Here is a 9,338-nt window from a genome sequence, read left to right on the forward strand (position 1 = left end):
GTAATTAATTAAAAGAATTAAATATTAACCAACAAAATCTAAACGAGAGTTGTAGAACATATTTTCAAATACGCGTTCTTATATAGAACGTCGAAAATGGAGCTCGTACGCGGAAATTATGGATTTTAGAAGTTCGAGACACAAATTCTGAGGCTGTCAGGCTGACAATGACATGGCACAGATGGTCACGACGTGGAACCATGATTGATGGGTTTTCAGGCTTGGCAGCAGACGTCTGGTTTACAAAAGAGGATGGGATCGACTCCACGACATGGGAAACCCTTTTGCCACGACGTGGGACCCAAAAATTGGGCTATAAATAGAGCTCCAAGCGTTTCGGGTTTCATTGCTCAATTCTCTTCTTTCTCGTGCCGAAGCTCTGCATTTAAACCCCCGAAGCCATCCCGAAGCCTCGGTCTTCACATCCAAGTTACAGAGGAAGGTCTTACAGTCCCGAGACTCCAAGGAATCCTGAGAAATCAACTTTCTCCAGTCGAAGTTCTGCTCGGCTTTTGTCTCACATGTTTCAATCTATCAACTGAGCAATGAATTCCTTACCTAATTTAATTGCAATTCAATTAATGGTCTAAAATCTAAGGAAACGAAACATATAGCTGCTCTTGCATCGAATATTGCTGAAGCAAAGTGATTGTTTAGGAGGAACATACTTGTTATCACTTGAGGGTATTGACAAGAATCTTTTTACACCAATCATAAAAAGCTACACCCCTGGCATTCCCACCTTGATTTCCCTTATTAACTTGCCTTCCCGGGTTCTGACCATTGTTACCGGGCCTCTTGTTCAGTTTAGTACATACATTTTTTAGATGGTCTATACACCCACATTCATAACACAAAATGTTTCCATTCTTATTCATCCTACAATACTTGGCAAAATGGCCCGTCGGATTACATTTCTTTCATACTAGACATGCTCCTTCATGATGTAGTCTGCTCCTATTGCACTTTACATGTGATCCAATGTATTTCCCTCATTCCTGAGTCTTCACCATGAAATTCCTTGGGATTTTATGTTTCCTTCCTGACCCTCAACATTTTTCTTTTCCCCTTGATTCTCTGACTTCCTCTTGCCACTAGGGCTTCCCTTTTCCAAATTCCCAGTTCAAATCACATCGTTGTTCGATCGATTTTCTAAACTTACTACATTCTGAATGGTAGTTGGGTTTTTCAAGGTATTAATTCCCCAAAACTTTGGGCTAAACCCTAAATGTAGCAGTCAATCTGCTTCTCTTCAGGAGTTACCATGTGAGGCACTAGCTTTCCAAGTTCATGAAATCAAACTGTGTATTTCTTTATCTAAGTTCTAACCATGGAATGGTTACAGAATTCATATTCAAGCTTCTGAATTTCATCTTTCAGATAATACTCTTCCCAAGTTAGTTGGTATGCCGTCTCACGACCTCGGTTCTACACTTGAGTGTTCCACCAAGTCAATGTCGTATATTGTAACATGCAAGATGCATAGTCCACTATGTTGTGATTGGGGTATCTACTAATGCATAGAATCGATTCAATGTTGTCAATCCATTTTAGTAGTACAATCATGCCTTCTTTCCCATGGAACTCCTTAGGGTTAAATACCATGAATAACTTGTAGGTACATCCCCTATCATTGTTATCTTGATTTCCTCCCTAATTTCCTTGATTAGCATTGAAACATGTAGTTACTTGAGTGACAATATTTTGTATTCCTTCCATAAATTTTTGTGCTACCAACTTAGCAACATCGGGTGTTTTGTTATGAGGATGTCCTAGAGTAGGCCTTCTTAGAGGCATGGTTATAAGAAATGAGAAAAGAAAATGTGTATTATATTTATTTAAAATAGTTTAAACGGTTTTGTACATCATCATATTTTAAACATTATACATTGTCAAAACCATACTTCCTAAAAAAAAGTTTTTAGTTTTCCAAAAGATAACCCACTAGGGTTTCAGTACGTAATAAATCAAAAGATAGAAATCGCAACCAAACACGGATCACCGTCCCCACAAGAAACATTATCATTAGAAGAAACAACAATCCACCAACACATAGCATGCAGTAACCAAGCGACCCGCCACTCCTCCTACAGTCTAAGCAACACAATTACCTCAAATGCATATTAATACAAGATACCCATCCCTTTCATTAGCTCATCCAACAACTACTGTTGCATCGTGATGCCAAGAAACTCTCGTGTAAATTGGCTGCCATCCACTGGATCCTCGAAGACTCCCCGAGATCATGCATGCCTACCGAATAGGTATCCTAATGACTCGTTGTGCTGGAGGTAGTCTTAGTCCTGTCATGCTCGGTCCTGCTGTGTTAGGTCCTGCTGTGATGGATGTTATTCGGCCAGCCATAGGAACACTCTTCCTTGTCATACGTTGAATGCATAGTCCATAGATCAGTGGTTGTTGCAACACCGTTGTAGGTGATGTGATCCCATATTAAGAATATCTGGCTATGGTAAACAATATCCTTGTTGATATGATCATAGCTACTTGTGAAAAGGTTTAATTATAGTCAATGACATGAGTATGATAAAGACTATAGTCAATGATATGAGTATGAGAAAATCCTTTTCTAACAAGCCTTGGTAAATGTGTATGCAAATCTATGTATGTATTCCTTAGAAAATAATCTCTTACAAATTGTAGCCTTGTCATATAAAGGAATATTAATCAATATTATACTAGATTATTAGACATGGATAAAATCTTAGTGTTCATGACTCTTAGTCATTAACCATTTGAGATCTAATATAGATTTTACGTACTTGTCAGAGTTGCCAAAAAACATCAAGAAGAACTAATTAATAAGAGATTCCACATTTCCCAAGTCATATATGATTTCTACCAATAATGAGAATAGATTGTGTTTAAGAATATCTGTTATTCAATTTCACCAATTCCCTATTGAAACTTGTGATAATTGGTGCTACATCAAGCTATGGTTTTTGATTTGCTTCAAGTTTTATGTGCCTCCTACTTGCTTTGTCATTAGGATATTGATTTTTGTTAACTCAACTTTTAGAGGAATAAGAGAACTTATTCTTGGTGGGTTTGTATATAATAATCTAAACAACCTTTTAGAATATTCTATAAATTTGAAATTAGTAAACTTATTTTTAGGCGCCATAGCCTAACGTATGGTTCAAATCGACAAAAGATTAAGTAAGATATGGATGGTGCATTTCATTAAAAATCTTATAAAGTGTTTTATCTACTTATTAGTTGGTGTTTGTAGTGAAAGTACAATTAATAGTGATTAAATCATAACCCCGAAAGAATAAAACAAGATAATTTCCACTGATTAGAACCCAAACCATATCTAGTAAGGTTTAATTCATCCTTTATAACCACTAAGGCTTTATATGATATTATTGATTTAAATATCAACTTTATAATAGAAAAAATTCAACAAATATTACATAATTACATTTTAACATGTAAAATATAAGCACACCAACTATAGTTGTTAATAAAGGTTATTTGGTATCTTGTGGTAAATCTTAGATATTAATTAGAAAGGTAGTCATACATCACAATGCATAGTTCCTTAATAAGTATTTTCTATATAGTTTAGTGAATATACCATTTAGAATCCTATATATATATATATATATATGTATGTATGTATGTATGTATATATATATATATGTATATATATATATATGATCTACATATGTCAAATAAAGTACATTATTAGCACTCAAAGAGCCCTTTCTTGAAATTGGAATATGTTTATTTTATTTATACAATAAATATAACAATGTCATAGATAACTTTGATGCGAAACAATTTTAAGTCAAAAGTGTTTGCATATAGAGCTTGTTATTTATTTTAACATCCCATTTTCACAACAAAACAATTTCATTTTATTTAAGTAAATCTTCCCAATTATAAATCTGTTATGGAGAAAACCGTTTATTACAAATACATTTAAAAATCAGAGTAATATTAAAATGCAAAATATTCATTGTTGCTGATGAATGTCTACAATCATGCCTACGCCTTCCCATTATGACTGATGATACCTGAAACAATAAACAACTGGATAAGCACAAAGCTTAGTGATTTCTCCTAAAATACCACATACGATAAAAATACAAGCATGCATAAGAGACACTCTTCGGGCCTTCAGCCTGACTACACCACCTCGCAAGCCTTTAGTCCATCCAGACCGAAATACTAGGGTATGTTAGCCTGCTACCTCAACCCAACTGCTCCTCCCAAACCTCTGTTCCTTCGACTTATAGCCCGCCCAAACTAGGTATCTTGGCCTATAGCATAAAATAGGAACGCCTCAACCCACAAGTAATATATGTCAACATATAAACAATCAAGGGTCACGTAGCCACATAATGCAGGAAAACATCAATCATACAAATCACTAGCCCCTACTAGTCCTCTCACATCATACAGTCCTATTAACAGCTAACCTCCATAGAGTGTGTAACCATTAGTTACCAAAAGTGAGATACCCACCCAAACCGTTGATCCTACTCTAGAGCTACAACCGAACAAGGAACAGACAAGAAAACCTAGATCAAGAGTTCTCAGGCTATCCTATATGACTATAAAGGGTCCCTATGGGACTCAACCAGATGATAACCATCAAGTACATATAACATACAATTCTACAGATCACTATTACATAGCGGCATACTCGATACTCAGATACAGATCTAACAGATCACTACAGTATAGCAAGATACTCGATACTAGGATACAAATCACTACAAAATAGCAACATACTAAATATCCATAATCTAAGGAATGCATGTCACACCCCCAAACCGGAACGGCGGAATCGTTCGGGGGCGGATGACTTCATATGGTAACGTAACAAATGAATACATAGTAAAGAAATCAATACAACCATCATATATATAATTGAAAGTTTACATTGTTTAAAAGAGTACATGTTCAAAACCAATTACAATATGATGCCAAAATATGAATTTAAACTAGTGCCGCAACGTTCCTTCTTGAAAAGTTGTTTAGTACCTGTAATTACTGAGTGCCTCGAACATACAAGTAGTTTTGAAAGAGTAGATAAGCATTTAAGCTGGTGATTTTCATAAGCATTTAATGATAGTATTTGTATGAAAATGAAATTGTTCGTTTTTGTTTGTTAGTCTCTAGAAAATCCCATATTTCCTACTGGTATAAGCGTAGCCTTAAATCAAGAACAATATATGTTAAAAAGTTGATGTTTTCCCATCTAAGAGTAGTGGTTAGAAGTTCCAAACTTATATCACAATTGGGTTTTTCATGCATAAAGTAAATGAATTTATGTACGTATAAAACCTCCATTACATCTGAAAAACCCCGTAAATCAATGTGTTTTTAATACTCTATGTGAGTTTTATAACCATGCTATTGACAAGGAATGCCTATACACAACGTTCTTCATGCGTTGAAATGTTCTGACGTTTGTCACCCCAAATGGTGTACTGTAGCTAAAAGTCAGGGTGTGGGGTTATCAATCCCGTATAGATCTATACACAAACACCATGCTCCCCCTCCAAGGGATTTTGGTATATAATACAGGACTTGAAATGTGTACTCGAGCGTACATGAAGTTTACTGTCTCACAAAACTTAGTATAAAAGAGATTTATGTGTGAAAATGTTCGTTTGTTCTTGTATATGAAAGTAGCTTCTTGAAATAGTATTTCCATGTATGTAAAAGTTCGTAGTATTCTCGTAAAACTATACCTATTATAGTTTCCTAAAGGTGTCTCGTTTGTATAATAAACCCTAGTGAAATGTTCACTTGTTATCAAAAAGTATAGTTTTTGTTGTGCCAAAACCGACACACATAAATATAGTATAAGCAGAGTGTCTGATTTACATAAATACATAAGTCATTTCTTATTTCAAAAGATAAAATGTTATCGTGGTATAATTTGCATATGAAAGTTTCCCTATAATAGTTATAAATCACATATGATTCCGTTGATAAAACGCGTATAATGAAACTTTATATAACACACAATAATAATCGAGTTTTTTACTTGTATTCCCCCCTTAAAAGCATATAAAAGTACTTATAAAACATTTAAAAGTGTGAATTATAGGGGTATGAACTCACTTGAAAGATCAGAGAAGGCGGGATGAAAACCGGACAGAATTTTGACTCGAGAAAGCGGATTTTGTCGGGATTCTCGGGAATCTCAGGAGCACAAATGACCCTCGGGACTTGAGCAATGTGACCGGGACTTCGGGATAGCACAGACACGGAAAACGAGGCAAAAACGCAAGAGATATGAGAGAGAATGACCCTTTTTTTCGTAACCCTCGCATCCCTTTTATAGGGGGTGTGAACAGCCTCCTTACGCGGGGCGTACGCGCGTACGCTGGGCGTACCCGTGTGTCACGCATGCGCGCATCCTCGACTACCTCGGACTCCCGGATGGGACTTGATATAGCTCGCATAGGGTGCGACGTGGACGATTCGAGGCCAAGGCCTTGAGTATGCTAGGCGTACTCGAGCGTGACTCAGCTGTCGGATAATACCGAAGTTTCCAATTAAAGTTTATATTTTTAATATTTAATAAACTTCAAAATTTTCTATCTTCTTTATAAGAACTCCGTTTTCAACGTTCTTTATATCCACGCGTAGGTGAAACTATACTTTACAACTTTCGTTTAGATTCCGTCGGCAAATTTTGAAATTATTTTTATTATTAATTTTTAAAAGGTCGCGGTAAGAAAATTTCTTTAAAAATTCAAAACTTCATTATCTGACGTCTGTTTTTGCCAGACTTTTTACCGTTGACAAACCATTGTCGAGACCTTTGATTCTCATTTAGGTCATTCCGGTCAAAAGTTGTTCGATCTCTGTTTCGAGTCTTTAGTTGTCCGTCGCTAAGCCGAACTTGGAAAATTCATAACTTTCTTATACGAAGTCATATTTGGGCATTCTTTTTACGTACGATCACGGTTTATTGACATCTAACATAATAGGTAATTGACAAAACTTCAAAAATGGTCCCTGTGGTTTTCAAAAATATCAAGTTTAGTCCCTAAGTTCAAAAAACCTCACAAATTGTCCCTATGGTTTCAAAACTTTTAACATTTGGTCCTTCCGGCTCACTCCGTTACCATTTAGTCGTTAAGTCAGGGGCATTTTTGTCATTTCATTAACCAGGGACCAGTTATGAGGTATTCTATTACCTTTTTTTTAAATAATAAATATATTTAAGACAAAACTTCAAAAATGGTCTCTGTGGTTTTTGAAAATATCATGTTTAGTCCCTAAGTTCAAAAAACCTCACAGATGGTCCCTGTGGTTTCAAAACTTTTAACATTTGGTTCTTCCGGCTTACTCCGTTTGCATTTCACCGTTAAGTAAGGGGCATTTTTGTCATTTCATTACCCAGGGACCATTTATGAAGTTTTGTATTACTTTTAACAAAAAATAAATAAATAAATAAATAAATAAAACTTAATATGCAAGGGGTCCCACCCTCTCTCTCTCTCTCAACCAAAAAACCATCTTCTGACCTTTTACTTTCCTCGAATCTCCCTTTTCCCACAAGCCTATTGATGAAACTTCCTCACAAAAACCAGAAAATATGATCTTCATGACCAAAAATCTCTGCAAAGAAGCCTTGATCTTTGAACCGGGAGTTTAGGTAGCGAAACTGGCAGCAACACGATCGGGGATGACCCCATTTTTGCCTTCCCATCATCAACTTTATTAGTCAAAAGGAGTCGAAGAGATTAGGTGGAGTCCAAGATGGTGCTTTCACGAAGATTTCCACCTCCATTGACGACGATGAGTGAGTCTATATCGAATTGCTTAATTACTCAATTAAATAGTTCACTCAGTTCCAGAGTTTCTTTATCGATGAATTTCTTCAATCGAATTGGTCAATTACTGTGTATTGATCAATTAGACGATTACAGTTGAATTCTGTTGAAATTGTTAGCATATCCAGAGATAATCTCTAGATTATTACTTGATTAGTTACCATTTTTTGTGGCTACTTCTCTTTAGAGCTCAAGTTGCATCAAAATTAGTTTATGTGTTGATTTATCTTCATTATCTGTATTTCTAGGGTTTATAGGTTACAAATCGGAAGCAATGGATGACGGAGAACTCGATTTCTCCAACCACGAGATGTTTGTGGGTGATATCCCGAGCAGTGGTTTCATTAATAGCTTCTTCGATGAAATCTTCAACGACACACACGCGTATACTCATAAGCACACATGTAACCCTCCAGGACCTGATTCATCACACACGCACACATGTTACCATGTGCACACCAAAATCCTACCTCTTACGAGCAATGACGACAAAACCCCTACAGAAGACACAGCTGAATCCTCCGACAAAAAAGGTAAGAATTGTCCATCAGGAAACTGGGAAGCTGTGAGAAAGTATCGTGAAAAGAAGAAGGCGTGTGCTGCTTCATTAGAAGACGAAGTAGTTAGATTGACAGAATTAAATCAACAACTGATGAGAAGAGTTCAGAGTCAAGTAGGATTAGAAGCAGAAGTAGCGAGGCAAAAGTGTTTGCTTGTGGACATTAGAGGGAGAATCGATGGAGAAATCGGATCTTTTCCTTATCAAAAACGCCACCATCCGGTGGGTAATCAGAATTGGTAATGGCAAGATGGAGGCAAAAACCTCGCGCGGGAGAGAGAGAGAGAGGACCCATTGCATATTAAATTTTATTTATTTATTATTTATTTAAAAAAAAGGAATACAAAACCTCATAAATGGTCCCTGAGAAGTGAAATGACAAAAATGTCCCTGACTTAATGGCTAAATGGTAACGGAGTTAGCCGGAAGGACCAAATGTTAAAAGTTTTGAAACCATAGGGACCATCTGTGAGGTTTTTTGAACTTAGGGACTAAACTTGATATTTTCGAAAACCACACGGACCATTTTTGAAGTTTTGTCTAAATTTAATATGCAAGGGTCACACCTCTCTCTCTCACACACACAAATGACCATTCTTCAATGACCTAAGAACACAACACATGCATACACACACAATGGTTTGTTCTTAGTTCGTAACTACAAATCTGAAACGAAACTGGAATCCAAAAATCAGAGGAGGGTTTGTTCTTAATTCCAGACCTGAAACGGAGATGGAGAAAGGTAGATTTGAAGCATACACAAAACCCCACCTCCTACTGCCTCTGTTTGTTCATCACCGCCCACCTTAACAAACTCAGGTGACGGTGGCTTAAGACCTATATCTCAAAATCGATGGGAAAAAGAATATCCACAGTGGTTTTCCTATTTACTGGTGGTAACAAACACTGGAACGTATGCTGACATTGTTCATCTTCTTCAGTTACGCTTGACA

The 9,338-nt window shown here is 36.4% G+C and overlaps 1 pseudogene; it reads left to right on the forward strand.

The window, feature by feature from the left end:
* Positions 1–8,073: 8,073 nt before the first annotated feature.
* LOC145034036 (basic leucine zipper 19 pseudogene) lies at positions 8,074–8,628 on the forward strand (annotated as a pseudogene).
* Positions 8,629–9,338: the final 710 nt, after the last annotated feature.

This window comes from Lactuca saligna, chromosome 3, assembly GCF_052625555.1.
Source record: "Lactuca saligna cultivar CGN05327 chromosome 3, ASM5262555v1, whole genome shotgun sequence".
Taxonomy (NCBI): domain Eukaryota; kingdom Viridiplantae; phylum Streptophyta; class Magnoliopsida; order Asterales; family Asteraceae; genus Lactuca; species Lactuca saligna.